Below are 6,000 nucleotides of genomic sequence, written 5' to 3'. Positions count from 1 at the left end.
TGGAAAATGTTGCACTGCAGGGTTTTTATTTTTTATATTGTCAAAGCCCTTTGTCTCTGCAGCCACCGTGGTTCTGCAATTATCTCAATAAAATGAGGGACTGCCCATTTTTACACAGTGTTGGTCTGAACAGAGACTTGTTAAGGACACATTCCAACTCATATCCCCCCTTATTCTGTCTCTCTGTGTCTCTCTCATCCTTCTCTACTGCTCATCCATCCACCCCTGTGTTCCCAAGCCTGTTAATCAGCAGATTGTTAATGAAGGGCTGAGTTCAAAGACACATACAGTGAGAAAAAGAGGGAGAGCAGGCACAGAGCAGTGAGATAGGGAGGAGTTGTGGACCAACTGTCTGTTTGTCAAAACATGTCCACCCGTCTGTCTCTTTGCCTGTTATCTCCTCTGATGTGAGTCCCTCAATGAGCACCCCGCAAGGACCACAACACAGCGTTTGGTCTTTGGGTTTCCCTTTCAAGTTCCATTAAATGTGAGTGAGACAGAAACAGAGAGACAGCCAGAGAGGTTGAGAGAGAGATTAATTACATGTTTCAATAATAGAGATTAATTAGTATTATTTAAACATTGACAGTATCAACTAGTTGTCAAACATTTTGCAAGACACGCACTGGAGTTCGCACTTTAATGGGTAAATGAATGTCTCACTGTGGCAGCCTAAAAGTCATCTCGTCACATCTTTTCCCTCCTTCGACTGCGCCTTCAATACTGTACATCAACTCCGCTGGCATGCGAAATTGTTGTTTTCGTACATATCTTTTCATGTTTATTGCTACCTATATTAAGACTTCCAAGCTAGAAATAATCTTCCTGACATTTATCTTTCGCTGTTTTTCCAGCACGCAGACAAACGACTACTTTTATGAGAGACAGCCGCACAGAGGAAACTCTCAAAGTGGAAATGGTCAAGTTAGAGGCAATAACTAACCCTCCTCCTCCTCTCCCTCCTCCACCCCTTCAAAAAGTGAAAATATAGAAAGAGAAAAATCAGACATAGTGACCTTGCAGATATCACACAGTTCCTGAAAACCACCACTCAGTGCTCTCCAGCCTCAGTTCCAATTTGAGCGGGTGACAGGAAACAGTGAGGCAGAGAGGGAAAGAAGGCAGAGGCTTAGGAGAGCGTGAGCTCTCAAACCACATCCCGACACCACAGGCCGACTTCACCCTTTTTAACAGCATTTCCCCAAAATGTATCAGATGTAGCATGTGATAGCCAAATGGCAGTGAAATCCCTGATAAATCAAGGGACAAGTTTTACTCTGGAAGGAAGGGCTGTCTGTTAGAATCATTTATGAGGGAGTGACTGCAAGATCTCTAACTGCTCAAATCATTAGAAGCAAAAATAACTCGAGCATGACGGCACAAATTCATATATGGTCAGCACATGCACATGTACATAGACACAAATGAATAGAATTAAATGGGCAAGAATGGGCTCTGTTTTCTGTCTTTTTTGGTGATATTTTTGCAGGTTTGAGTTAAAGGGATTCCGGCTGTTGGAAACTACAACTGATTCAATGTGATTATAAAATTTTATATTTTAAAAAGAAGCTCTGGCTCAGTAGCGTTAGTAATAGTGCAGTTTATTTTCTTTGAAGTGCATATTGAGTAGCAGCAGGTGTATTACGTTACACACCGTCTTCAGTGCAGTAGTTCATACTGCCTTGTGCATGTGGCCTATGGTTGTGATGTACCACATTTTAAAACCTGGACTATCCCTCAACCATTTTCCTTGAACCATACATAAAGGTGTGTTTCTTCTGCTCTAACCAACTTCACATTTATTGCCCCTTTACATGCCTTTGCACCTGGAAACTGTCAGGTATTAATTTGAGGTCTTTTACACTGGGCAGCTCCAAAATGTAGGATGTAGCTGCATGAAGCATCACTCCATCGATGCTTATATAGGCTAGGTTTGTGAGAGGGTTTGGGATATATAGTAAAGTAACGAGATCTCTAGTTGAACTCTCACAAGACTGAGATGAGGGAAGTGAAGAAAAACCAAACAGCGGGTATCCGCCTCATACTCGGCTCTACAGGGCGCATTTGTGTGCGTGAGCGCATGTGTGTATGCTAGTGTGTGCATATGTTGTGGGTGTTTGTGTATGCTTTCTCCAGCAGGACCCCCAGATCAAAACCGCAACCCACTCTCCCTCCCCATGTCTCTCTCTTTCTCTCTTTCTCCATCTCTCCACCCCCACTCTCATTAAAAACTGCAGGCCCTGGCTTCTAATTAAATCCCACTTGAAAAGTCTTAAAGTCAGCCTCAGATTGATTCAATTTGCATTTCTGAACAGAGAACATTGCCTAAAAGGATTAATAAATTGGACGAAAAAATGCCTTCTTTCTGCGCCACGCCGTCAGAGCTTGTAAGACAACATCCAAAGAGAAATATCCCCCCTCAACAAACGTCTATCCAACATATGCTCTTGCTCTCTCGCTTGCACGTCCCTCACAGGATGCCAGCAGAGATGGGAAGTGTATATCAGGACTCTGTGCATGTATGTGTGCATGTGTGCGTGTGTGTGTGTGTGTGTGTGTGTGTGTGTGTGTGTGTGTGTGTGTGTGTGTGTGTGTGTCCGCGCACACATGTCCTCGTCTGTGGAAAAAGTGCAGAGTCCTCTGAGGCACAGTTGGGAAGGAACACACGCAATCTGACTCTGACTGTGTGTACATGTGCGTGTGTGTGTGTGTGTGTGTGTGTGTCTGTTTATGTTTGTGTGTGTCTGGGTATTTGCCTATGTGTGAGAGGGGTGACTTTGCTGGAGCGTGCCAGAGTGCTGAAAATGACAAGGAGGCACAGTGGGAAAAGATCCTTGCTGTACTGTCTGTCTGTGCAGAAACAGACCACAGTGGTGGAGCCAAGCCATTGGCTAGTGGACACCTACAGCAACATGTTTTGAAATCCAAAAACACATTGCCAACTATGAGAGCCAGATTCAATTAGTGCGATAAAATGAAAAGAGCAAAAGTGAGACATTCCAAACAGACCAAAAACTGATATTGCTGCCAAAAGAAAAGAGCAAAGACTAATGTGAGAATTTCTGCATTCATTGACACAATAGGTCTGTCTTGAAATTGTACTTGCACAAGTTCTTTTTATATTATGTCATTGTGGAACCATGCTAACAAGATAAGAGGAAATTACCTCTGAAATTCTCTCTGATGACAGCTATCAAAGGCATTTGCATCTGTAAATGAAAGGATGCGGTTTGTATAAATGATCTGCATGTGTTTTGAGTGTGTGGAATTTGATTTTAGACTGCCATATTTAGTGTTTTCAACCCATAGCATATTATGAAAAATAACAGGCTGAGATTGTCTTGTGTATCTTGTTGGTAATATTCTTATGAAATGCTCGTCTTTATCATGTGGTTACAAAATCACATGCCTTCTCTCTTTCCTCCTAATGTCTCTATAATACAGCGCCCTCCATAATTATTGGCACCCCTGGTTAAGATGTATTCTTTAGCTTCTAATAAATTAAGTTTTTTTCTAATTAGTATAGGACCAGAACGAAAAAAGAGGAAAATCCAACAACAAGGCTAACTTTTTTAAAACCTAAAGAATGCATGATTTATATAGAGCAGACTGCTGAATGGGAAACATTGTCACTGTTGTTATTTGCTAGTGAAACTAGCTTGTATAATGGCTGATGGACTTTCATAGACTGCCAGTGGCTCAGTGGTTGAAGCCTTATTAATAAAAACTAGAAACATATGGAGACCCTGACAAACAGACAAGGACGCAGTTTACAGGCATGGTTTGACAACACTTGGTTTGCCTAAAATTACAGCAACACAGGCAGAGAAAGTACAAAACAATGAATTGTCCAATGCATCTAATAAAGAAATGTTTAAAGATATCAATGAATTTTAAATAACAAAAGATAAAAATGCTTTTTGAAAAGACAAAGTTTCATAATCATGATCATTATAGAAGTTTTAAAATGATATTCAGGTGCAAAGATGATGATAAGTGTGACCATGCTGTGGTCAGAGAAAAGCTCCAATACAACATGATGAAGTGATAAGTACGAAGCAACAAGAGTATCAGAATTATGTGGCCTTGCTTTGTATAAAACAACACTGACCCCTAGTGACACCAGTGAGAATCGTCCACAGTGATTTGCATAACGCCGGAGTCCATGCTGCTGTGAACGCTTATGTTTTTGCATGAGCATGGTGAATACTAATGTAGTGGCACAATGTTCAGTGTGTTTCTTTGTGTGTCGTGTGTGTTTGTGTGCATGTAGAGTATATGTGTGGAGGATGTATGCATGTATGTTTACCCCTCCACATATGTACATTCATGAGAGTATCAAATTCAAATACAGTATCTGTGTACAGTGCATGTCCATGAGGTAAGTGTGCATGTGTATTTGTGCATGGCCTAATAATGGTGTCTGGTGGACTGGGGCTTCCTTTGATGCGATGAAGGCTGACAAGCGTGAAACAGGTCCAATCAGGCACGTGGGCGCTGCCAATTAACCCTTTTCACCGTGTGAAACCAAACATAATTGCCTGGGGTGCAGAGGGCCACTAGGCCATGGCCTGCCCAGTGTAGGCTGAAATGGGCATTAGCAGTGCTGCCAGGTGACCATTAAACACAATTGAACGGCTGGGTGTTTCTCCAAATCACATAGCGAAAATTGCTAGGCAGACTTAATTGGCATGGCATTACCAAATGGCCCCTATTTCAAATTTTCATACCTACACAATTTATCTGGAATATCTTTGTAGATATTACACTGTGCCATCTTTATTTCCCCACTACGAGGATGCTATATTTCAGTGATAGTTTCTTCTGAATTTACTGTGGGATGTGTGAATTTTGTTAGATTTGAAAAGTAAATGTTCTTTACTTGTATACATTCTGATGTTTATAGTGGCACGGTGATGCTTTGGTTAGCACTGTAGCCTCATGTCAAGACGGTTATGGGTTCAAACCTGCTGGTCAGCTGGGACCTTTCTGTATGGAGTTTGTGTGTCCTGTCTACGCCTGCATGAATGGGGATCTCTGACTTTCTCCCACAGTCCAAAAACATACATGGTAGGCTTATTAGCAATTCAGAATTTTCTGCAATGGACCTGGGAACCTGTCCAGGGCGTACCCTGCTTCTTGCCCAGTGTAAGCCGGAAAGAGCCCCAACCCCCTGCAACTGTCTACAGTACAAAGCCGGTATAGCTAATGGATAGATGGATAATGATATTGCAATGATTCTGGTTCAAAATGCTGCAATAATCTTAACTGTAACAAATAGTAAATAAGTTAAATGTTGTGTGCATTGATAATCAACTTTTATTCATGGTATGCTCAAGGCAAATAGCCCACATTTTTAGTTAAACACCCAAAACTAGAGCACAGTTTAAACGAAACTAGAGCAGTGCTCTGTGCTGCTGCAGTAACAGCGTTTACTAAAATTCCCCTTATTTGTCTTGTTGTAATATTCTTGTGATAAATTAATTATCATGGTTATTAACAATGTACAATAAACTGACTGCTTACTATTAATAAGCTACTTCATTTCAAACAGGAGAAGTAAAACTAAAATGCTCTATTTCTGTAGCATTGGTGCCAGTACAATCAGTTGTTTGTTGGGTAGAATGTAACACAGTCTGTAAACACTGTAGTATGTTGCTATGCACTTTATTGTTAACGTGTGATATCTGATTTAAGTCTAAGTCTGAATGCTTGCCAAACTCATCAAATTCCCATGAAGAACTGCTTGCTGGAAAACTGTTTCATATGTGGATTGACAGTATGTTAATGTTTCCACATTTTTGTTGTTTCATTATTAATCTCTCATGGTTCACATAATATGTATGTGTATATCAGTTAGGGGCTGACTGATTATAAGCAAATAACGAAACTAAAAACTGACATTTGGAACTAATACATTTGCAGTAAAAATGGAAATCTGGGTCTCAAAATTTATAATTACACAAACTCCAACACAAACCATGTTTAAATACCTTTGTT

This window comes from Acanthochromis polyacanthus, chromosome 12, assembly GCF_021347895.1.
Source record: "Acanthochromis polyacanthus isolate Apoly-LR-REF ecotype Palm Island chromosome 12, KAUST_Apoly_ChrSc, whole genome shotgun sequence".
Lineage (NCBI taxonomy): Eukaryota > Metazoa > Chordata > Actinopteri > Pomacentridae > Acanthochromis > Acanthochromis polyacanthus.
Note: the sequence above shows the minus strand (reverse complement) of the source record.